Here is a 27,962-nt window from a genome sequence, read left to right as displayed (position 1 = left end):
TCTCTCTCTTTCTATGTGTCGTTGAGTGACTGTGAACTTGCGAAAGAAGCCCGATAATTCAAACATAAACGTCCAATATTTATAAAACCAAGCGTCCAATTAATACAATTTGGTAAGAACAAGCAAAACACAATCACAAGTGAAATACCAACATAGGAAGTTGAAGACGTATAAATTGAATGCAGTAGTAGTCTTACAAAGTGTTATTAAATTAGGAACTGTGTGCATGTACTTAATTAGTAGCCAGAAGGAGCGCAGCTGCATGGACTGTGAACAAGAAACTAATTTCTTAAGTGAGTTTAAAGTGAAACCGTTTATATATACCAGCGCTGTATGTAAAATAGCGAACAACTTCGTCCCTAGACTATAATAATACAGAAAATTGCATTACGAATGTTGAAATTTTTTTACCAAGTCATGTAAAATTAAATAAAGAATCTGATGTCCAGTAATATACTTCGTGCATTTCTTTTAACCATTTCATCGCGTATAAGGAAAATTGTTGCGATAAAAAAAAAACCAAACGTAATCCTCTGGAAAACTAGCCTCAAGGGGTTCTGATTGATGTATTACCCCAACGCAATATTGATTACTACAGCCAATATGGCTTTTCACATATATTTCTTAAGTTTCTATGTTACAATAAAAGCTGATGCTTTTTATACACTTTATCTTTCAATTGCGTCTATGTATTACAAAGCAAATAGTAACATAGAAGTTATTACCTAGAAAAACATATAAGTTTTTAGAACATACACAAAATAAATATATGAACATTTATTTACTAAATTTAAAAAAAAACTTTATTCAAATGTACATTTACATGCGCTTTTGAATCGTTTATTTTAAGGTTATGAATAACAACCAGCTCCGAAAGATCTGAACTGTGAAGAAGAGCCGGTCAGAAATTCAACAGTAGTTCTTTTCAAAGAAATTATAATTTTTTTTCATATGTACTTTATAACATCAATCATGTAAATGAGTCAACAAATCAAGTTTCACACGTTTCGATCAACTAAAACTCTTGATTGCTTGAATAAGCTTAATTCAGATTTATTTAATAATATACTTTTAATTTTAGATTTAAAACTCGTAAACTGGAGGTCTAAAATATTTTGTGGAACTTTGTTATATATGCGTACACTCAGACCCACGAAGAATTTGTTAACTTTTTGATGACAACATTTAGGCGTTACGAGTTTATTATTATTTCTTGTTGTTAGCAAGCGTTTATCACTATTTTTGTATAAGTTATAAATAATAATTTTAAATTATGGCCCATAAACAATATATTAATAAAAATGCATTGCGACGCAACAGTTATAAAATACACGGCGATTTTTACAGTGTCCTAATAAAATGTCAATGATGAATTTTAGGTTCTTAAATATATTACTCGTCATCTATTGTCTCAATCAGTTCAAGATATTGAAACACAAAATGAGTTGTAAGCTCTTGTGGATGAGAATTGTCACAAATATGAAATGCCACGCTGTTATCAAATTACCCTCAATTATAAAAAAAAAAAAAACAAAAGAAATTGCCCACACATACTATCAAAATATTCAATTAATTTCATCGTAGATCATCGCCATTCTTGCTCAAAATTTATGTCTAATCCATCATTAAAACTAACTTCTAAAGGAAGTGAAACGATATTCGTTATTGAAACGGTTCCAGATTGTTCCCTAACGACTTTTACAAACGGCCCATCGGTTGACCTAAAACTTCGGCACGTTTTAGTTTTGAATTTTAACATCATTAGTGGTATACTAAAAATTGTGTTATTTTTAATTTATAAGTATTATTATCATTTGCAAGTATCAGTCATGGCATTGCGTTTCTTTTTGCCATTGGTGAATACTTTTTACCGGCTAATATTTTTACGGCTGCATTGTTCATTTTAATTAAAATATAGTTTATTTTATGTTTTTAAATTTACGCAAAGTCTTATTAACATTTTTTGACACAAAGTTTGTTTAATTCCCCAAACTTTGTGATAGATGTAATCCTGTGTTTCAGAAGTCAGGGCCCCCATCCAGATAAAATTTAGACACTAAAATTAAATGAAAAAATGCCTATAACGTAAATAATTTAAAACAAAACAAATAAAGCATAGTGCTTTTTATATTCAAAAAATATATAAATATATGCACGTGCACATATGCGTTTGCGTCTGTATTTATGTGTGCTTGTGCGTGGGCGTGTATGTATGGGCATCCGATAATGTTTGAGATAGAAATATGCTGAAAGCGCTCTGTTTCTTGTTTACGCCCTCTTATATAATATTGTTGGTAACAGTTAGCTGAAAGATTATTCTCAGTCGTCTATCTCAGGGCATAAGGAGATTAAGATGACATCTATAATATGTAATTTAAGTAAACCTTATAATTAATAATTTACTTATGTTTACTACAAGCGTTAAGTTGATAATTTTAAGACTTATCTTTCGAACTTATTCATAAATGAATTGTTTCATTAAAGGGTACAAGTTCGTAAAAATATGATCTAATCTATTATATTATGTTATGCATTTGTCTGCGTAAAGGCAAATTTTCGTTTTAAACTAGGAATTAGACCCCTTCACCTAGAAAACCATTTTAAATAGTAAGAAAGAATTGGTGTAATCATATCAAGAATGTTTTTATCTGCGCAAATAATAGCAGATAGATATATACGCAAAGGCAAGAGGAGGCAGGCAGTCTCAAGGGCCGTCTGCTGTAAAGTATCGCTTAATGATGTGTAACGAGCGTGTTCGGTCTCTGGGTATTTGCATGTGCATGAAATGAAACCAACCGACGGTGTGTCCTCACCGTAACGGCGATGTTTGGCGGTACGTGACTTTTTGATTTATTCACGCTAGATTTCCGCCGAAATGAAGGGATTAAGTGCTCTTATAATACTACGCGAAAATTGTTTCCGATACAGTAACAACACGAACGCCCGTTTACATTTCGGTATTAATGTTCAAATTTTTATTTCTTTACTATTCGAGTAAAAATTATATATTATTTATATGAAAGTACATTAAACAATTTTCAACATGTTATTTTTTATATTTAAGGCACATCGACATATTTAATCGATGCACAAAAATATTACAAAAAATCTTAAAACTAGTGCCAACTTTAATGGAGGTATACTCAAAAACTCCATTTAAATAACGTGTAACAAAAAAATATCCTTTAAGAAAAATATATCATAAGATACAATTATTTGACATAACATATATAATTTTGTAGTTTGTTAAATGACACTACATTATCTAAACAAAATTAAAATAAAAAAACATTAAGACAATAAGAAATAACACAGTACAAATACATAAAGACAATTGTAAGGAAACCGTATTGTTAATAAACAATAAAACTCTACGACATAAATATAAAGAGTTTTTTTTTTTTAATTAAATATGAAGAAATATGAATTTTTAACGGAAAACTTCGCGGCTTATTTTGTTTTATGATTGGCAATCCTAACCAAACCCATCTTCTTTCCAACCGATAGACGATCACTGCAAGGCATACTCCTTCCCCAAAGGTCGCCACAAAGACTTGTCTTGTGACTACCCGCGACCTTGACTATATCGTTAGTCCACCTAGTGGAGCTGATAGATGGGTTGTGGATAAGGCCCCATGACTCATCTATCAGCTCGTCACTCGAGAACTTTTCGGCCCCATCGGTCATCGGTTGCACGAACGAAATGCCCTACCCACTTCAGACAAGCAATTCTTCGATCTTTGTTCTTCTTCCTTGACCATGGGTACTAATAAATTCTCCAAACGTCTAACTAAATACTAATAAAAATAAATCACCAAAATCTTTGAAATAGTGGCAAATTATTTTTTAAATCTAAGTTCTTCACAAAAAAAATTGTTTCGCTCTAAATAATAATAAAATATTTAATAAGTACTTAATAGAGTATTCCTTGAGAATTCAAAGTGCTCTTAGTTGTCCACAAACTTCGGGGCGGAAGCTTTGTGAAATTTGAAGGGAATCCATACCTCAAAGGACTTCCTAAGTCAATAAATACATGATACAAATGGATGATACGGTAAACAATGTATAATTATACAGTTAACATTAATAATTTAAGCGACTTAATTTTGAGGCAACTTTAGATAAGCTTCTAAAATTAATACAACAACTTATAAACAGAAATAATTACCGACAAAGTTTTTGAAATCAGAATAATGTACCATGTATATATAGTTCACGGCATTTGATTTTACAACTTGAAATAAAAGTGAAGTATTAATTTTATTGACAAATAGACAAAGCATTTGACCTCGGTCTCACCTAAGGTTAAGCGATGAAGATGTCTACGACGGTACATGCTTGATAAGAAGATTCACTTGAAGACTCCCAAGTTATCGTATCGTAGTATCTGGAAACAATGAGACCGATAGGTTGATCCATTCCTTGACTGTTCAAATTATAAAAATAGTAGCAAAACACTTAGTGCAATTTGTATAGATTTAAACCATATATAATATAAAAAACATATATAAATAAAACCATAAATAAATCGTGTCAGAGTACACTACGTGATAACCAACCAATATTTACCGCAAGTTTAACTCTTTTTCACGGTAAATGTGGTGGTGATAATCTACCATAACCATTGGCGGTTTTTTTGCGGTCACTTTTACAACACCCTTTATTTAATAAAAAAAATAAGTAGATTTATTCATTTCCATGCTTTATAATCATTTCAGAGATCTTTGACACTTTAAAAGTTTTTATTTAACAATTTTCTTAAATTTATCAACTATGATTTAATAAACAAACTTTCGTATATATTTGCCAATAAAAAATTTACTAATTTTATGAATGCCAGGGAAGGTATTACATGTATGTAGCCCATCAGATCCATGCCGCGATCAACCATCGTACGTAATTTCATAATTAGGTTACCACTACAACATTTTACATTAATCCCTAAAACTTTACCATTAAACACCGTATACAAAACAAAGTTTTTTACGCTATCACAGTCCCAAAGCACTATGTAAGTGTATCTATAAAGGAAATTACTTGAAACAAGTTTTCTCTACAACACTGCGCATTTTAGATAAGGTCCCCGGGGATTGTTGGTGGCTCTCTCGGTGTATTTTGTGGTAATAATGATCGTAAACTACTAAGTGGGCGTTCACTGAACACTAGCTTGCGACAGGTGAAACACTTTTATAAAATTCACCTGGAAAATTAACCTTTAAATAATAAGAAAGTATGAATGTACTTATAGAAACTAATATAATAAGTGATAAAACTGTAAAGGAAATAGTGATATATTTATATATATATTTATATTAGAGTTAACCATCTATACTTGCCAGAAGTCATCGGCCTGTCAAATTCCAATACAAAAATAAATTAATTTCATGTAATTTAGAGCGATAACTTTATATAGCGGGTGATTAAAAATCGGAGTATAAGTCTCAAAGCTTTCTGCTGTCTAAAAAGGTATACATTCACCATTTTAAACACTTTACACCTGCATCTAATCGACCTGTATTGTTATAATTTAATTTAATTATAAATATACAATGAATAATATATTCATGTAAAAGAGACGTATGGAAGAGGCTTGAACACCCACCAAGAATAACGTTATCGATTTTTTTTAATAGATTATCTCTCAATGGAATATGTCTATGGCTATCTTGTAAAAAATATAATGTATATTAATATGAAAAGACCGTTTAAGTTATGTACTGTATATATATTTACTGTATATAACTTAAATGAATTTTAAAAGACTAGACGTAGACCTCCCCCATCTACATACAGCTTCATAGAACGACCTTTAAAAGGTCGTCTTTTCACCTGGTAGATGGACGTCCTAAACTGTTTCGTGATCTCCACTCCAGAATTTAACATACATTATAATACAGAAAATTATAATTAAGTAGAAATTAAAGCTAACATTGTACGCTCAAAGAGTTTATGTAAACAATATTTGAATTAATTTAGCTTCGGACCTGAATAATCTCCATTTACTTAATCACAAGCGCTAGAATAACTAATAGAACTAAATGTTAGAGAGTAAACGTAGTAATATCATTTACTAAATACGTTCTGTAGAGAGAACTTTTCTGTTGTTAAAAATAATTTCTTAATAAACATTTTCATTCTAAAGCCATGTGAATATTCTTGCCTGCAAAGTACTAAGGACATAAATTTCGAAGCTGTCGTGTATTACAGACAGTCGCTGCGTTTTCCTATTCCCTGAGGCCATATTTTACATGGGATCCTTAACGTCTTAAAAGAATATTTATTTTAAGAGGGAAACATATTTTTGATTAAAATTTTGTATTACAATATAACAGTAGCACGATATGAAGGAAGAGCTTCTAATAATATACTTGTATATTATCGTAAACACGTCTTAAAATTGCTTGATTTTTAAATACGAAAATAAAATTCGTAAGTGTTGTTGTGAATATAAAATAACGATACACCGGCGACGTCTAAATCTGTAATATGTAGCAACCCTTACTGAAACTCCTCGGGGAATTCTCGAGCTTTGCTACCACAAACGTTGTTTAATCTACACGTCATCTGCGCTATGTTCCCAAACCCACGAAATTTGTGATATCCAATAAACTAACATTGACCATCCGTCAAAAAAAATCAGCGGCGTATAGAGTTGTCGCTTCAACCACCGGGTTAGATCTATTAAGATTTTATTAAGCTATAAGTCAAATATAAGAAGATTCTCCGAAACTGTGTTATAATGGATGTTTGTTGGAATTACCAAAATTATCTCAACGATGTTAACAAATCTGATGTCACAGTTTTAGATGAGTGATATTAGAGTAGTTTACATCGGCCATTCGTCCGATACATACATATATCATTTAACAACTGACTGATCGACAATAAATACTTTCATATTGTTTCGGAAGTAGGTGCAAAATTAAGTAAAAAATTCATATGAAACGTCTATAAAACAGAATTATTATCTGATTTTTACATATAGCAAGCATATCTTAACCTACATCACAATTCGTATTGGTCTTAAACTTCACAGAAATGCTAAAAAAAAAAGATTTTATTTTAATATTGTAGAACAATGATTTGATTCTATATGGTGTGAACGGCCAAGCTTATACTAATACGATCGTAGCTCGAGATAGTACGGATATTTATTACAAAATTATTCAGCAGCTGTTTGTAATCAGTCTGGCACAATACGAATATTCTGGTAATTATTTGCTCACATTGAGTCCGAAGAGCATTTATATAAGAGCCCTCTTTAATCTGAAATTAAAATATTTCTCTGTTAAACTCTGAAAACGGTAATTTATTCGATATACTAATTTATACTTAATTATTACTTAAAAAAAAAATTACAGCTTTTGAAAGTATTTGCAATTGTGTGTCGCTTTCTGGGTGGTAAATAAAGAGTTTTTAACACAGTAATTTTTTATTAATTTTATCTTTGTTGTTGTTTATATATTTTATTCGATATGACCTTACCGGTGACCCTACTGAAGTAGCAATAGCGCTGGGCTACGGTTTAAGAAGACTCGTTTCTACAACATCTATTTTTCATACAACGCTTCTTTTCGGCACATTCTTTACGACTATCATCATGTAAACATCTCGTATATGTACAATAGTATATCTTATTCAGTGTTAATTTTACCAATTTAAAATTAACTGCTGCTGAGCAATAGATGATCTGTAGACGAGTAAGACTTGCGATTGTAGATTACTGGTTCAATTCCAGGTATACAATCTTTAATAACTTTCACATTGTCCATTTTTTTAAATGGCTCCCGTTATTGGGGACCTCTCGTTCCCCTCTATCTAGTGTGGGACAGGGACTTTTTTTTATTAATTTATTCACACACTTCTCTTTGTTTCCATTCTCTTCTTGCATATTTCTTATTATCTCTCTTTCTTCTTCATTCTTTCTACAGTTTTCTCAGTCTTTCACTTCCATTACGTTATCCTTACATCCGTCCTTAGCCACTACATGCTAATTCTAGTTTACAATTTTATTTTATTTATTGTTTATTACAATTTCGCACCATTTTTTATTAACCATTTTTATTTTACAAATTAGTTAATTATATTACTATTTTTACTATTTTGGTGTATTTTTTTATTATTTAATTTCTAGCACTTTGTCCATTAATTATATAGGATTGCCACCGCCCACAAACAAGTTTCCATAGGATGGACCACAGCATCCTCTGCGTACCATAATACCATACGCCGATCGCATCGTATTCGCCAAAAAAAATCTGACTTATATATAAAATATTTCAAGAATTGTTTTAATCGAGCACATAGCGTAAGTACATAAGGGTATGCCTCCAAAATATTATATTATTCATGCAACTCTGTATAATTTTTCATGAAGCACTAAACTTTCCATTCAATAAACAAAAACAACAAAAGTTACCGTTTTAATATACGTGAAGGTTTTGAAGCTTTGAAGGATGAAATGTGTAATGCCAGCAAAAATCTTTTTTACTTACTTTTACACCTATTTCCAGTCAACAGAATAATTAATCTAAAATTTTAGAACTATAAAATAAGTAACTTGAATTTTTTTATTAAAATGCGACAAGTCATTAAATTTTGATAATACAAGATCATCAAAGACACATGGTGAATAATAATTAAAATGAATGTATATTAATATGCATATATCAAATAATTTGAAAATAGAATTTTGAAAATCTTTTGCCTACTATATTATCACTAAGCTATCGTTATTTAATCGAATGTCCTAATATTCTCGGTAATTAAAACTAGTACTAAGCGAAGAATAGACGCTTTTAAGATGTGGTGTTGAGACTGTCGTGGACATGGCGCCCAACTAATTCCTCTACCCGCTTAAGAGGTTGGAATTAGAACCCGTCTATCCATTATTTGGTTTATGGAATATTCTATGTCTTCGGCCACATTGTATGAAGGAGCCGGAGAAGTTAATAGTTGTCGGCAATATGAAGGGTAAAAGGGCACACGATTAATGCAGTTTTAAAAACGTGCAATACCGCCGTGTACGGCTATTTAGACTGTTCACAAAATAGAACTAACCTGCTTAGTCACGAACTTTATTCATAAAAAGCCACAAAGAACAAGAAGAAGAATTATTATTTCTGAAACCATTGATAGGGCGTACCACACATTATTTGTCAGCAAATAAGTTACTCATTCAACCCTTTTAGAACTTTTACATCTATAACCGGACAAAACTCACTGATGTAAATAAAGGTATAGAAGCTTCTAGAATTTTTTTTGCAGACGAGACATGATATTTATTATAAAATGATAAGCACACAAGTTCTTGTCTAAATCAACATACCGCAATATTTCAATTTGATTCAGAACTATCTTCAAATTAGAAAACTTACTTTATACTGCTTAACAATTCATACGTATCATTATTTATTAAGACATACTTTAAAAGAAAATTGTAGGCGGTCTCTTTGTAGAACAAATATGAAAAAAATTGGCAAATAGAAAGATAATAGAATATTTTGATATTTGAATTAAAAACGAGAATATTTTTTGTTTCAAAAAATTTGTCCCTGACAACTTTAATACTATACGAGTATATACCATAATGGGTCAAATGTCTCATTTTGAATTTTAGCATTCAAAATACACATATTATCATATTGATTTTGTACATTTTTATTGACTTTTTTTTACAAATCAATCAACAGTTATGGTACTATTTTCTTTTCCTTCCTATTTACTATTAAATTTAATTATTTCATACATTCAAGCAGGAAATATAAAGTCTGGTCATTTGACCCGCTAAGGTAGAAGTAGGTACCTAGTAAGTACTGGTATGATTAGTCTTAAATGAGTTTTAAAATATGAGATAAATTATTAGATTTTATTGAATATAATGCCATGACATGTCCGTTTAGAACTAGTATGTTAAGTGAATAATTAATTAACATTTTCCTCTCAAACCATACAACCGGTCTTGTGGTATATGCGGTCTTTTAGACTTGAACATCCGCAAGGCTTCTTAAGGCTTCCTCTGTTAAAAGGGTATGTGGTCAGGTAGGAACTCCCTAAGCTTCCTTTCAGACCTCACGTTATGTATTTAAACATCCCAGGGGTGCTCAGCTCTCCGTACGTACCTTAATTTTGCGTTAAGTTCAATGTGTATCCTGTTGAATAAATTATAAATAGCAGGATTGAGTTTATTAGTAAACTATAATACTTGTACGTTTGGGGAGACATATCGTAACGTTATTTAAGCTCTACCAGAGAAGAGAAAATGTCGTACCTATCGATGAGTACAATACTTTTAATAATCTCAATAATAAAATAATATATATCATCATTATTTCCGCCATAAGATATCTACTGCTAGACAAAGGTATCCGCCATAGATTTACAAAAAGACCGGTTCGATGTATCCTCCATTCAGCTCCTTCCGATGAACGATAAGATCGTCTGTCCACCTTATGGGCGGAAGTCTTACTTTGCGCTTGCGTGGTACTCATGTATAATATTAAACTAATAAATTACCACTTATCTCCGCAGACTTCGAACTGAAAAAAGTAATTGGCCTGTAGCAAAAATTATAAAACGTATTCGGATGTTTAATGATATTGTCTAAATAATTATCGATTTCACAAATTTGTTTTCTGTTTCGAATAATGCAAGATTTTTGGTGACATCTATTCTGATCATTGAAATGTTTCATGGAACATAAAAAATTTTGAATTTGAATTTGTTAACTAGACGTATAGCCTGTCAAAATAATTAAAATTACGAGTACGGTAGTTTCGAAGTCATTAATACAGTGCAACCCAAAATCATATTTCCTTTAACGAAAATTCGCCTATGCATTTTTCCGAATGCCGTGTCGCCACGTATTAATTAAGTTGAACGAAAAAAGCTGAGAAGGGCATGTCGAGGGCTTTAAAAAATTGAAAACATGTCGCGTGGCTGGGAAAATAAAATACGAATCTACTTCAAAAATAAGATTAAATTTTAATAAATATAAACTATTATTTTGTATCCGACATTTAGTTTTTGCACATCAGTTATATGTTTAAAAAGATGCTTCGCGATCTATTAATGGAAAAATCGACACCTTCTCTCTCTTTCAAATTACGGAATGTGTTCAAATTTAAATTCAAATTCATAATGTGTTTATTGAAATATGCATTTACACACACTTTTAAATCGTCAATTATATTTACGTCATAAGTAGTGAACTACCACCGTCTCGAAAAGCTGACTTGTTGAAAAGAACTAGACAGAAACTCAACTTTTGTTCGTTTTAAATTAAATTTAACAATGTTTGATGCATACTATATAACATCAACCATGTAAATGTCTCAGCCAAAGAAGTTACACACGTTTCGATCAAATTATCATCATCGATTATTTTAACATTATAAGTGTTAAGCAACCACCGTCTTGGAGCGCTGATATGTTGAGTAAAACTTGCCAAAAGATATTCCTTTAAATTAAATTTAACAATTTTTTTGAGTACATTATAATATCAATCATGTAAATGAGTCAACAAACCAAGTTTCACACATTTCGATCAATAAAAACTCTTGAATGCTACAATAAGATTTGTTAATTAATATACTTTGAATTATAGACCTTAAACTTAAAAAGGGAAGGACTAAAATAAGTTTTATTACATATGTGTAAACTCAGACCCATAAAGGATTTCTTAAATCATGTATATATGAAAATATATACATGATTTAAGAAATCCTTTTGTATATAAATCATGTATGTATATCTAATTTAAGTATGTATTTATTTGTGCTTAAATAATAATTATAATATTTATCATGTATATATAATGTTAAGTTATTATTTTTTTTTCTGTAACATCTACACACATGTCTACTTTTTATGTATTTAGTCCTCCATTACACAATAAGTAAATGCATAAGTAATATCTTCCGTCGAAAATGTTTATAAACATACATTTTTTTAATATTTCCTTTTTAAAGATTATAATTTTACTAGACTTTAAACTTAGTTACAGATATTGTTTGGTCATGTAATGTTTACTTTTAATAAGAATTGCAATGCAACGATTATAACCAGATAGTTACACACAAGCACGAGTACAGATGAACTCGTGCCTGTGTGTATTTTGAAGTACTCTGTGTTAATCGCTGAATGTAATTAAAATAATTTATTTAACCAGTTATTGATACAAACGCGACAAAAAAAATTCAGTCATGCCATCAAATGCTGGTTACTATTATACTTTTCACACAAAAAACCAAAATAAGACTTTAAAATAGTCAAAGCATTTATAAGATGATTTTATCGTACTGTATTCATTTTATCACGTAAAGTGGTCTGTTTGTAGGACTTTCTGATAAAATATTATAACGCTATATCAGTAGCATTATTTGAACTAAATTTATGAAACAAAATACTTTGCAGTACTTCATTTGTACCTGTCAATTTAAATATAATGAATTGGTAAATATTTTATTTATCAACAAATTTTAGAATTGTAGTTAAGACTTTTATTAAAATTGAACGTAACATATTTTAGAAATATTATTTGATTGAGAGTCACAATGTATTTATTGTTTAAAATATAATACAGTAGTCTTCTAATGTCCCACTCTTGGGATATTACAAAGTACGTCTAGTCAACCACCAAGGCCCTGTATTGCGAATCGTTGAGTACCGCATATTGATTTTCTGGTCTAAATATATATAAATATCTATTCAAAATAATGAGGTAAGTGGAAAGAAAGTTACTGGTACAGCTATTTTAAAGACATCGACTTATAAGATTGATAGACGACTTGTTTATGATCGTCGAAAGACCCTGGATGCAGAACGCAACCGGTTTTATTAGAACTTTTCCATAGACCCCCATGGAAGCTTATGTAGCAATAGACCTTCTACAACTAAAATCATAAATGTTGATAAAATATTAGACTGCAACCAATAAAAAAATTTAATACTCTTTATTTAATTATTGCGTTAATTATTTTAGTAATAAATTCTCTTAAGTGTTCGATTTGTTTTATTACAGAAAAGTTTTCGATTAAAAATTCAAAGAGATTGAAATCTACCGGCAGGTGCAAACTGAATACTTTTTCATGTACTAAAAAGAAAAAGTACCGCTTGCATTAAGCAAATACTCGTTATCAGTCTGAAAGTGAAGTCGGGAACCGAGTACTCAAGTGAAATGCGGTTGTAGCAAATTCTCTTTTTTAAATGTAAAAGGTTTGAAAATATCTTTTGACGGTCTCTTTTAAGAAATTAAGAAGAATCTTTTTCGCGACAGCTACAAATTATTTTTCTGCTATTCAAACGAACATATTTGACGACGGGACATTTTCGTGTTATTATAATTTAGTGTCAAATTAAATATGAATCGTAATGATTATGACATTTACACTTTGTAGTTTTATGCGATAATTATTTTAATTTACATTATCACTTTATTACTAGTCATATTCACACTGCTGAGGTATACAAAACGAAAGCCTAGTGCTGAGTGGATACACATTTTTTAATACCCATTCCAGTAGCCTTAGAACGTTTTCCTTCTGTGATGTTGCTGAGGGAGATGGACAGGGTAAGAAAATCCTAGCTCCTCATCCGCATTCTCGGGTCCTTCGTCAACCTCCATAATTAGACCTTGGCGACGGATTGCCGTTGCATCTGTCTGGGACATAGCTGAATTAGCTCACATCTTTTCGGTAATGAATTGCAACTTCAGCCATCATATTGGAAGCGTAAAGTATTAATAATCAGGTACCATTAATTCACTGGCTGCACGTGAAAAATACTGCATAAAGTGATCATAAACATGCTATGCTGGACAGATGATGTAAAAGTCAACAGAAGACGCTGTATGTGTGGCCTTTGAACAGCAATTGACATCCTAAGACTGAAAAGATGATGACGATGAATATATCATGACGGTCAAATTTAAAGAATAACTTTAAAAAATTAAAAAACCATTATTATAGTTAATTTATTGAAGTAGTAACAAACAAAGTAAGACGGAGACGTAAAAAAAAAAACATTAACATTTATCTAAATAATAACCATTAAAATAAGAAAAGGATATTATGTGAACGAGAAATTTAAATAATAAAATTAAGCAAAGAACGTTAGAGCCCACGAGACACGGTGCACCTAATTTCTTTGTTTAAAGCGACGTTTTAATAAAAAACCAACATTGCTTAGCCGCGTTTGCGGTTATACTTCGTATGTTGATATTCTACGACACATTTTTAGTTCTACATTTTGTATGCTCTTTATGTAATTTTCTTTATAACGTGGTCTCCGTGGAGTACTCTTGTTAGACTTTTAGAACGCTTGTTAAAACAAATGTAGGTGAGACGTATATGAATCAGTTTCTGTTCATTTATATTTTATTATGCATACAATTGTAACATTTATAAACTACTGTAACGTTTGATATTCAAGTGAAATCAAAAAGTATGAAGAGTAAAGAATGAAGGAATGTAATACAATGTGGTCGTTTCGTGTTTGGTTCTAGACCTTATATACGTATTGTTAAAACTATTTTAACGAATATCTGTGAAACACAATAGAAGTTATTTGAATAACTTTTTTATCTCTACAACTGTGATCGTGCAATTAATCCATCAACCGCATCAAGGTTTGATTCTTGAACGTACAACACAAAACAAAAGCTATTCTAAAGTAATTATTCAAGAGTGATAAAACTCTTAAGAAAGATGTTCTACTTCGAGAGCACACTTCAATTTGTGAGGTTAGTCGCTAATATGACAAGCTTCTTCCTTAGCGAAGCGAAACACTTTCTAGTTGATGATATGCGATGCTTCGAAAGCCTATATACAAATATTAAACAACATATTAAATTGACACGATTATTTAATCATAATAACCGTGAGTAGGTAAACAATTTAATTTAAAAAAAAATTAAGAAAATCTTGAAAACGTTTCCACCCTCGTGTTTCTGGTTTGTTTTCATTTTGATATTAACTAAAGATAACACTTGTCAAGCGCAGCGCTACTTCGAATCAGAATATAATGAAAAAAAGGGTCTGAAGACGAAAACAACAATGGCGCCTCGGGCTAAAGAAGATGTTTCGTAACTTGATATGATTTTTTATAACGCTAGGGTGGCGAATCGCAGCCCGTCGGTAAAATTGTAACCTCAGGTTTCGGGGCAAATATGTGGCTTTTCACAAGTAAATTTGTGAAAAATTTGCATCTTCTCAAATTATGCACCGCTGTACATAGGCCTCTCCCAGACACTTCGAACAACATCCGCCGGAAGCGGCTTGCATGTAGCATCCTATAACGAGGTCATCCGTCTGCCTTGTGAATGTCCTTCGCTGCGTTTGCCAACCCATGTTCTCCACTCTAGTACTTTAACTCTCCAGCGGCTATCAGCGTGCCTACTGACTCGGTTTTTGGCACTGGTCGGTGTAACTTCTCCTGAGGATGCCCCGTGGAATGGTGAAACACGTGTTGAGTGAATAAACGGTGGTAGTTGCGTTATCCGCATTGTTTGCCGCATGCGTATTTATCAGTCTTTTATTTAACCAACTTCTTTAATATAGTTACTTGTGAAATTAAAAAAAAATCTAATACACTCTTTTTAATCTGTACTTTCGTAAATCTTAACTGTATTTTAAAATACTGTTTATTTTTCTTATCTTACCGCTATAGTTCCTTACGAGAAATGTACGCAGGGTTCGAAATCTATCAAATTTTATAAGTATTAGTAATTTCTTCTTCGATTGTAGAAATTTTCGCTGTTTACCATTTCGTTTTATGTGATTCACACTTAGTGTATTCATTATATGCGATTTTAATTGCTCACAAACAAGTTTACAGAGGATACAAGCAACGTACTCACATTGCGATCATCAACCAGCCTGCCAACTGTAGCGATTATGGTATTTGCTCCTGTGAATATTTATGGAGGAGACCCAAGTCTTATAAGCGTCTATCGGCTAAATTGACGACGACAAAACCAAATTTCCAGGCAGCGATTTTAGTCCTGCAAGACTAAATTGAAATCAATTTAATTGGATGTAAATACAGCTTGCACAGTTTTTTTTTTAGTTAGGAACTTTAGGCCCCAGAAATAAACATCCAAATCGTTTTTTTTATATCATAAAAAAGCTGTAGCACTTTTATTATATTTGTAAAAAAAATATGAAATTATAAATCAATAGATCGTTGCACGGCACAGCTCTACCACGTAAAGTGTAACGTCGAATACGAACAATATCTTTTTATTCCTTTCAAATGTTCTTGAAACATTTTTATTTCGTCGACAGATTTTATTCACATTACTTGAGGATCCCGGCAGCTACTGAAAATACTTCAACGTTTCGTTATAAACGGATTTTCACTCACGACACAGCTCGCCTTGTCTGATATTCGTTCATGAATCATTTATTTATATGAAATTCTATTTACTGATACAAAATGTTGTGGGAGTTGAACTAAATGTTCATTATTCAGTGGACGCAGCGGGTTGTTAGGTGCTTCTCGTAGTTTAAATTAATTAAAATTTACAGTTACCCAATTTGTTTAGTTTCCTAACACATGGAAACATGTTATGCTTGCAAATCAACGCAACATTCATTTCTAATATATTATCCTTTATTCTCTTTATTTAAATAATAAATATTTCTACATTAATTAAAACAAACGACACAAGAGACTTCAATTTTTATTATATTAATTTACTCTATTAATTGTTTCAAATTTCGAATTCTTCAGAAACTTAGCTTATTGTAATTATTCTCAATTTTGCACTCTTAATTTTTAACAATATTCAGCTGTTAATCACATTGTTATCAATATAATGCATTTGTTATAACGTTATAATATTTTGAAGCAAATTGGTGGAGTTAGACATCATAGAATCCACTAGAGCCTTCCTATAGAACCGGTTGGAAGAAGCCTACATCCAGTGTCTTGCGAAGACCTCAACAAGGTCGCCTGCCTACCTAGTAGGTGTTTTCTTTTTCGTCGTTTCCTCACGACGGAGGATCGTGTACAAGGATAACAATTTCTGCTATCATATTTTCCAGGGTATTCTATACTGTAAAAAATTTAAAGTCAATTAAACACAATAACATTTAAAAAAGAAATGTCATTACAATTGTGATTGATATTTTTCAATTAAGTTTTGAATAACCAATAACTCTAAAAAAGAGATTAAAAACTTTGATAATACAATACGAAATAAAATATTACTTTTCAAAAATTCAATCTAAATTACATTTAGCAGAATTAATTTATTTTAATCAAATCGATACTTTTTTATTACATTCAAAGTTTATAAGACTTAATTTTCATTCCAATATCTGTTAACAGTTACCGGTACAGTTCCTATTGCGAGAGATTATGTGCCGCCAAACAACTTAGAATTATTATGTTCCGGTTTGAGAGCGACGTAGCTCGTGAAATTAATGGGCTAACGAGGCGTGCTGTCTCACGTCTCAAGATGATGAGGGCAGATGTCATCTTGCACGGTATACGTGTTTAGCGGGTGGGTATAAACTACTATTCGTGCATCTATTTACTCCTCAAAATTAACCCAAATGCAATGACAGTGTTCACAATACTGACGGCCACCAAATTCAAATCAGCGTTCGAATTTTAATTCGCAATAATGGTTTGAAATAAAAAGTATTTTGACTGTGGTGGCCAATATTACGAAACATTCTTACGCGAATGCTACACGTACTTTAAAATGCTTTTTATTTTATAATTATAGCGATCCAGCTATCAGGCATCCGAAATATATGAATCGATTACTTTGCATCATTTTTAAATTACGTAGCAAATAGTCGAATATAAAAATTGTCAAGGGGTAAATTTTTATATATCAGTTCATAAAACCACATTAAAATGCGCCTCTTTGCGTTTGGCTTTCTTTGAACCGAGGAAGGAAGAAGGCGACAGATGATAAGAGAATGTCTTGCAATTTAAATGCACTTAACTAAAAAATAACATTTTGAAATTAGCTACATGTTTGAGTTAATTTTATTAAATATTTATTTTACAACACAGAATACACGTAAATTACATTTGGCCACAGTGATCTGACATATTTATATCATACTTACATCATACATACATACATGAAAATTACGAAAAGTAATTTTTCTTAACTTTCAAGTTTTAAACACATGATAAAATAAATATACTGCAATAATTTATATTTTACATACAAATAAATAATAATAGTTTTGGTAACTTTTAATCCTAAAAATTAATGTTTTTTAAAAGTCTAAATTTTAAAAAGTTGATAATTTTAAACTTACCTTAATGCGAAAATAAAAAAGTGGTACCTAGTAAAATGGTCATTAAAAATAAGACAAAATTACTAATAGAATATTATAGTATTCATTGAAATAAAGAAAATTATTTCATGAATCTTATCTAATTCAATTTCGCGATACATTAATTTTATTGTAGTATATTTATACTAAGGCATTTGCATATACAAAACAGAATATTAAAAAAAATAGGTATATGCATTAGTTACATTATCAGATCGGGAGGAGTTCTAAAAGCTTTATTAAATACCTGATCATTTCCATTAAGTTTCATTTCCACTTGACTGGAACGACGCGTATTTCACTTGCTATCACACGAATAAGGAACATTTTCACCGTCAAATACTAGACTAGAGAAATTCTAATTAAGTTAATTAAGCTCCGTGCAGTTTTAATTGTATAATAACATGAAACTGGGGGGTTTCAATTATTTTTTAATATCATAACAAATGGAACGACGGTGGAAAAACAAAACTTGGGAAAACTGTCTGAGAATTAAAACTAGAATAGAAATTAAATATTTCAATGTAACATGCAGTCAACCTAACATAATTAGATTTTCTATTGACGTTAAAATTATTCTTTTAACTGTTTGGAAAATAAATGATTTAGACCTAAGAATAACAAGCGAATGAAACTCTGTCTAACTAATAACTATAATATCTAATATTTTTTTAAAGGATTTAAAAATTATACATTTAAGTAACATTCTAATAATATCTGTTCTAATAATCTTCTGTGAAGTCATTTATGGTGTAGTCAACCTTGCCACACAAACGTTCTGAGCCATTTTTTTCTAATCTAGCAATATACGCTCCCTGAATATTATCTAAAACTTTCTTTTAATTGTATAAATAGTACATAGAAAAAATTACTTACTAACGAAAAAATCTAGTCTTAAGTGAACAAAGTTTGTTTTTGATTCTAATAGAATTGTGTTCGTAAATTAATAATCATAATTCATCTTGTTTTTTTTTTTCAAAAAAAATCAAGTTTTTTTTTCTGATTTTACTTTAATTCTATTTTCTTGATGAAATTAAATAAGTCTACAAGGGTCTAAAGTCAAGTTTTTTGTATAATTGTTACGAACTAACTAAAATGTTTGTTATTTCAATCACAAACACGTTTATAATTAAATGGTAGTACATAGAAATGGGAAAACTAGTACAAAAACAAAGACACTGGAAATAATTAATAAACAACAATGTTATACAAACTTTTTTTCATTTAACTATAATTCTTATATACCAATTAAAACGTACCGATTGACACCGATCATATGTTTCTTTTATGGCCAGTAATATATTAAGGTTAAATTTTTAATATTATTAGAGTCTTACCTCCTATCAACGAATAACTAAAAAGCTAAATTACGAATCGTCACATTCCCACGGCTGCCGAATCGTGCATCGTTTTGCAGGATCATTAAAAAGATATAAAGAATTGTGTAACTAAAAAATATTTTTTAGTAATAATTTGATGGTTTTAGAATTGATTTAAAATTTTAAGTCATTAGCCTTGCTAATAAGAAGAGAACCGTGCATTTTATTATGCAACGCCCGTATAGGTTGTGTATTATTTATTTAGCGCTCGTAGAATTCATAAACACAAGCGAGTACAAAACAAATGTACCGACTATATGTCACCGAGCCGTCCCGTCTATCAAGTGCGCAGCTTGTTAGCTGCAGTCGCTGCAGAATTGAAGAGCCGACATCCGTTCAATTTCCGGCTCCGAATCGATAATCACAAGGATCCGCCGACGGATTTTGTAATTAATTAATTCCTGTAATGAAAAACGTCGAATCCATCAATTTTCAATGTAGTATATAAATGCTAGGTTTCTTTTGCAAAAGACAGATGGGAATCATTATGACTCCTGTCCGGCTGGTTTTAATGACCTTAAAACGGTAACTTTTTTTAAAAAAAGAAACAAGTTAGTAACATTTTTTACGAAGCAGTTTCGACGATCATGCAACGAAATGGCACCTAAATGATCGGGTTAAATGTAAATAAACTTTAAAAAATATAAATCTTGAATTTTCATACAAAAACGAAGAAAAATGGAAGGTAGATCTTAACGTATCTTTCAAAAAACGTGCTTTAGTATGGTATTATATTCTTACGAAAATCGAGCCTAAGCTCTTATTTTCTTGGCTCCATAAATTTATTCAATTATGAGCAATTGTGAGTTCATTATCATCGACTATTTTAAGGTAGACAGGTAACTCAAGATGCTCATTTCTGCCGCGTCTATTGGAAACAATTGTTTGAGGCTTATGTCCTGCTATGAGCGTCGACAAAGTAATAGGCGATAAAAGATTTTTGTCTCACATATTTTGTGTAAAGCATTGAAGGAATTTATACCTTCAATGTATACATTTATGTAAATCCGAAATTTCCTTACATTAAGAGCAGATCGATAATTTTATACCAATATCTAAAATAAGCATAATAATTAATTAACATTAAATTATTTTTTGTGTGCGCGTGCGCCTGTATTGGCGTCTTGGCGTCTTGGCGTCTCGGCGTCCCGGCGTCCCGGCGTCCCGGCTCCGTAACAGAGCAATTCATTACCAAGCTTCAACGTCACCAAAATTTCTTCACATTGTAATAGGAACTAACGGTTTACTTATTGTGCGAAGTCTAGAGATAATAACTTCTATTATGTTATATTATAGATAACTGAAGTAATATTGTGGATAAGCGATACTATATTACCAGCTTGTATCAATTTTGCTATTCTATTCTTGCGGGCAATGCATTTTGCCAAATTAGTCAATTTAATAATATTCGTAATGTAATGAAAACTGTTGACATCCTACAATTTAGTTCTGCCTAAAAACATTAAAAATTATATCGACTCAGGACTATATCAGTACAAAAACTTGTAATTTAAAGGCGAAAAATTTATTTAAGCAGTACCGCGTTCTTTGCTGTTGATTTTATTGTAAAACTTCATGAGCAATTATTTAAAATACGAATTTCGTATACGCACAAGTCGGACCGACAGTTAATTCGCAGACAAATAATTAAACTAAGTGCGAATGTTCCGGATTGTCCGGACCCGGGCCGCCAGTGACGCGATGTAGTCCGGATATTATCTCTCAAATTATTCGACAACCGCTTGTAATCAATCCGACGCCGCCCGGCAATCCGTGTAATTATATGGTCGCATTGAACTCGCAGGGCGCTGATATAAGAGACAACGTTGCTATAATCGACACGGTTTCATGTTTGGTTTATTTTATATCATTTTTTTTGGAGACTTACGTCGCAGCTGCATAATGAACCCCTTCTTACTTTACATTGTGATTGGTTATAAGTGTAAACATTTTAAGAAGATGAATGTATAGCTTATGCAAATAACAAGCTTTTAAGCTTTTACACCTATTTTCAATCACTTTGTAATATATTAGTTAAGTATATGTAATAATTATATGTAATTATAAAGTGATTATTCTGAAATATTTCCTATTTTTTTCTATGGTCTGAACTTTGATTCCTTTGATTTTTGGATTGTGTGTATCACATCAATTGACAGAAATACCCTGTATAACAACTACGTATATGTAAGTTTGGGCGTCCGCTATGAATTTAATAAGCTATAGATAAGATTATTACAATTTTTAATTCCGATTTAAAAAATAGTTTCTAGAATTTGCTATTAAAGATTTTGAAATTGGAATTTTTACTAAAAATTTATATCAAAGATCTATCAAAGAGAACGTTTATCAAACGGATCAAGTTATAATTCGTTAAAATTTTTTTTTAATAAAAGTGAGGGACTTACACAGAAAAGTCAAACAGTTTGAACAGTCAAAGTTGTTAAAACTATTGATAAAATCGCAAAAGTTCTTCTAAGTATACTTAGGAAAGTTTTCGCTTCATTTGGAGCTGGCGATAATGGTCACTATCTACTTTGTCACTTAGTATAGTATATACAGATTATATTTTTTTGGCTATAGACAAAAAATAAAATCTACTATGCTATTATTTAATACTGGATTACGACAACGAAGGATTTTGGCTCAAGAATCTCCACCCAAATATAAACAAAAAAGTACTATTTCACAAGAATACGTAAAGTAAACTAAATCATTAACATTTTTTTTTGAAATGATCACTTTTTAATTTGAATTTTTTGTTATTTATTTGACCAGCTTGCAGTTATATAATTAATTCACCATTCAAAGTTCGTTCATTCATTCTTCATGAACTAAATGTACAAAGTTATGGGAAGTGGACTTATTATTAAATGACTATATGTAAGGCATTTGATTTGACGCGTAGAAAATATCATAATGTAATCTCTTAAGCAAAAAAACGATACTTTTAATTGTAGTAAAAAAAATTCTTTATTAATACAACAGCGTTTAAAATGTCATTTAAAAGTGTACTTTTTTAAACATATCGGTACTTTTGTCAGTAGTTCACAAGATTAAAACGTTTTCGTTTTAAAGAATATTTTTATTTAAAGAAAATTGTGTGTAAAAAATATATTTAACCCGGAATATTAGTAGAAATCGGTGATTAATATATGTAAATATTAATTCTTTATATAACAAATGATTAACAGATCATATTTAATAAGTTTTGAATATTTAGTAATAGATGGTAGTTTTGTACCATTTTTCGAAGTTAAAATACAAAGAACTTTGGATTTAAAATGATTGCATGTTTGATCTTTTCCAGCCTCTTTCTCCAACAAATAAAAGCGCGAAGGATGCATTCATTTGAGTTGTTATATTTCCGTTCATCCATCGAAGCGATTCCGTTTCGTCAACGGTGCGTCATTTCGGACCCTCTCCGATCCTCACCTCGCAAATTGAATTTTATCTGTTACAGCGTAGCTCTAGCCCCTAGCTCGTTTTTCTCTGCAGTATTGAAACTACGATTGATTTTTTTTTATTTCGTCCCCGGCTCTTGTATGGTTTTGCCACTACAAAAACTTTTTAATTGTGTGTGGATTTTTTTTCCAATCGAATCCACAACAGCCTGAGCTTCTGATTTACAATCCAGCACGTACGATTCCAAACTGATTTATTTTGGTTCAAATTTTATATGAAATAAAATGATAATTAGTAATACACATTTACATAGTGATATTATATCGCTAGTGGTACCGGAGTATAAAATAATTTCCTCTCTTTGTTCCTGTGGTTGCTGCTAATATCTCTCGACCACATTTTGAAATGCGCTCGCGAACTCAAATACCAAGCGTGTCCAGTTATAAACAGTGAATGGTAATAGTTAATTATATATATAACAGATCACTCGCTGAATCTCGAACTCGTTGAACCCAACTGTGATTGGGAAGCGTTCGGGAAGCTCTGAAATATGTTCACGTCCAAAATGCCACAATGCTTGAAGATAGAGGCCTTTGACCAATGTTTGTTGCTAGAAATGACATACAGATGCAAGACTTAGTTGCTTACATTAGGCTTTATAAAAAAGGCTTAAGTTTACTCATAAAGCAATGGAGAGGGCTATGCAGTTTCGCTGCAAGATTAAATTTGAAATGGGGAGATCCGCAGAAGGTCACCGCGTAGCTCGTGTACCTGAAGGCCATTGGGCTCGAAAGGTTCTCTGGCAACCACGAGCTGGTGGACGCGGCGTGTGTAGGCTTTCCACTAGGTGCAGCCGAAGAAAGTCACTGTAAACAGCAGACTGATCATCAAGTCGATCTTTGGGGAAGCCGGTGCCTTACACTTGGAGTCTGTCGCTGAAAAAAAAACAGACTGAAAAGTATGTCATATTGTTTCATTAAAAACATTTCATTTGTTCAATTATAAGTTGTTAAAAAACTTCTTACTCGTATGTAGATGATTGATTGTTGGTTTCCATTTGTGCATCCAAACAGTAGTACGTAAATATAACTGTGTTCCAACTATATAGTTTTCTCGCGTTAAGCATGCAGTATTATCTATTGGAATTTAAGTTTGTCTCGAACTACTAATAATAAAAGTTCTAGATCTATTCATATTATTACTAGCAAAGTGTGACAAGATCCAAATGTTCTTAGTCTTCAAAGTTAAATAAGGCTTATATGACTTAAAAATTAAATCGTAATATTTTTCAATGTTTATTTGAGTTTCGATGTTCTGATGTGTATGATGAATATAGCGAAGTAACGGCATATTCTATGCGCTTCCGAATTTTCAGTTCGACGGCCCACAGGATACTGTATAACAGAACAATCGTAGGATTTCCGGTACAACCTATTGTGTATTGTTTCAATTTGCGTTTGACAGGATCGGTTTGTACAAATGGAGGCCATCGTTCTTTGACGGGAAGAGAAATGTCACAGACATATATTTCGCAACGGAGATAAAAGTTGAGTGTCGTGAGAACAGATTTTTTAGTAACAAAAAATTTGAAAGGTGAAGACTTTTCTAGAACCACTACAGCTTTGATAAACAATACTATTCAAGTAACCAGTTAATACGGGAAATGATTTAAACCAATAAGAACTTATTGTTCCTTTGGTTTATTACCTGTTGCTTGGGCAGATTTAATACTCCATTATTTATAAAGATTAGTTAAATGAATATGTAGTTCTTTTATCACCATTTTTATCATTTTAACTCTAGGAGATCACCGCTAGACAAAGTCCTCAACAAGTTCGTCTGTCTACCTAATGAGTGGACGTCTTACAATCCGCTTGCCGGTACGTGGTCTTCACTCCAGAAATATAATGCCCAAGAGGGCATTTCGCGAACATTTTTATCTTAAATAAGCTAAACGGTTCTTGATTTTTTTATAATATAAGATGTTTTCATTTACCCGTATGTAAGTATTGATTTTCTAGAATAATTTGAGTTTGTAAACGTGTAAATTGTTTGGATGTATACTAATTATTTATTTTAACGTAATGTGTAAATTGCATATAGTACGTACAAATTATATCATATACTCATGTGCATATATTATTTGTGTATATGACATAATTTCTAATTTTATTTTAATTAATAATAAATAATTAAAAAATAATAATAAACACACAAAGTCACTGTCTTCATTGGTTACATGAGTAGTAAAGATAACCTCAAGCTGCCATTATAATGAAATTAATAATTGTATTATTATATTTTTCTGAAAAGCCATGCATTGAAAAAGTATTTTTATAAGTAAATAGTAGTAACCCTTTGTACACATGGTAATAAAAGCTTGTGTTCATGGCTCTGGTGGTACTGCAATTAATACTGTCATCATAGACGTAAGAAAATTTGTTGACAAAAATACACACCGGCTACAAAAGAGAATCTGTGTGAATAAATGGATTTTGTACATTTGATTTTCTTTAAGAGATTTATTAATAACTCATATGTGATGAAAACATGTTTTAAATATTGACAAAAAAATTTCCGCTTACTCTCGTCGTTTGGTCCAAAGAAAGATTTATAATTCACATGTAGTAACTTTTCAACATACAGTGGACATGCTTTTTTGCCTTTTCATTGTTAAGAGGTAAGAGAACACGATGTCCTAACTGTCCCTATGAATATAACATGCGCTGCCCCATGGGAAGTGTTTCACGTCAAAGCTTTTTTAGCAACTTTTTCATAATTTATTGAAGCGATTTGTTGAAGTGGAAACGGAAAAGTTTTTATTTACAAAGGTGTAAAAAGAACTTTGAACTTTGGTCACTTTGAAAATGTTTACTTTGAAAGTGGTTGTTTGAGTGAATTAATTATATTACAAATTATTCTCTTAATATGAACGAAATGCATTAGGTAGCTAAGTATACTGAAGTCCCTTACTACATCTTAAAGCAGACGATGTACAAAAAATATTTGTTACTGGATTGTGCGCAAATGGTGTTAAAATGTAATAAATTACACTCAGGGCGCTAGTGGTGGACCAGTCATAAGCACTAAATATGTAAAAATATTTAAATAAATTAATTCAAATATCTTCATTCGAGTTTGCATTCAGGGTTTGATTATTTAACATTATAAGTAGTACACTACCTTTGCCCCGGAACGCCAATCTTTTGAGAAAAGCAATTTCAATAGTTGCTCTTTTAAGTGAAATTAAACCATTTTTCATATGTAAATCGTAATATCAATCTTGTAAATGAGTTAACAAACCAAGTCCTTGCATTTCGATCAATCAAATAAAATTCCAAATGCTATATATATTATATAATAAGATTTATTTCGTAATATACTTTTAATTCTTGATTTTATTGTAAGAAACGAAAGGACAAACATATGTTGTCGAACTTTATTATATATGCATATACTCAGAGGCATGAAGGATTTGTTCACTTTTTGAGGATGAGATTTGGGCAGTACGAATTTTTTATTTTTTTTTATCATTATTTATATAATATTTCTTTATATTTATATACAGTTTGATTAGTTACAGGTTTAACTTATAGCTAGAAATGAATGTATAGCCCATTTATTCTTCATTGAAAATAAGCTTATTCTACAAAAGAAATAAAGGGATAGAAGCATATGAACACCACAAACGTTTGCTGCCTATTTCAAATCAACATACATATTTCTGTTACAACAACATACTTAATTTTCCTAGAAAAATATGTATGTAAGATAAATTGAAAAAGTCATATCATATACGTGATGGACATAATACGTATATATTACAGCAGAGTATTAACAATTGTCCAGTCCATCTTGAGACATAAGATGGTCTGTCTCATCATACCGGTATTTTCATATGAAATATTCAATACCTAAACAATGTAATGGACATAGGCGTTGACATAAGTTGTTTGCCTTCGTTCGTAAAATGATACATTATAGAAATTAAATATTATTATAAATTTAATTTCTGGCATTATAAATTTAGCATTTTTAACAATAGTCACCTCTATACGTTATAAAGTAATATCAAATGAGTTAAATTTAATATAATTGAGAATCAAATTCAACTCACCTTAACGTCTTAGCTTAAAGTTACGTGGATTCCAAACGCGCCTAAATCTGTGAACAGCCCACAGCAAACTCAGGCGGTTTTTAATCGCTTTCTATTTATCCTTAATACGATAGACAGGGAGTATTCATTTCGAAGCTTTATTACGACTTAAAAAATCTTTTACAAAGGTACAGGCTTTGTAATAGTTTATATATATATATATATATACATGTATATATTCATATATAAATATTCATATATATATAAATTCGGCTCAAGATAATTCAGGCATATGGGCCGGAAGTGTATTGTAGAACCGTATATACTTGCCCATAAAGCAATTGCTAATTTTTAACGCCCAGCGAAGGGTATAAGAATCTTATCTTTATTTTAAGTACATATTTTATCTATATCACTATTTTTATTATATGTAATAATATTTTTATGTTCATAAAATTTTAGATTTTTATCATGCATCATCTGCACACGTCAATCATGCTACCGGAGTTAATAATCATAAAGAAATTATATTAAAATTGATAAATATTAAACTTAATTAAACTTGGGACATTTTTTAAACCATAATATAATTAAACGTTTAATGAGAAATAAAAAAAAGCAGAACGCCTGTATCGCAATATCGAATGAAACTCAATTTGCGAAGATTGAAGAGGGTCCTCTGTGATCAACTCCTACATAAACGACAACGTAGCAAAGAAAATTTAAACGATTCAAAACATAAATGTAAAAAATAAACAGCCGCATTTATCAAACACGTAG

This window comes from Battus philenor, unplaced genomic scaffold, assembly GCF_028537555.1.
Source record: "Battus philenor isolate CCGP_79_NKW_IND1 unplaced genomic scaffold, ilBatPhil1.0.hap1 SCAF_8, whole genome shotgun sequence".
Lineage (NCBI taxonomy): Eukaryota > Metazoa > Arthropoda > Insecta > Lepidoptera > Papilionidae > Battus > Battus philenor.
This window is presented reverse-complemented; position numbering follows the sequence as displayed.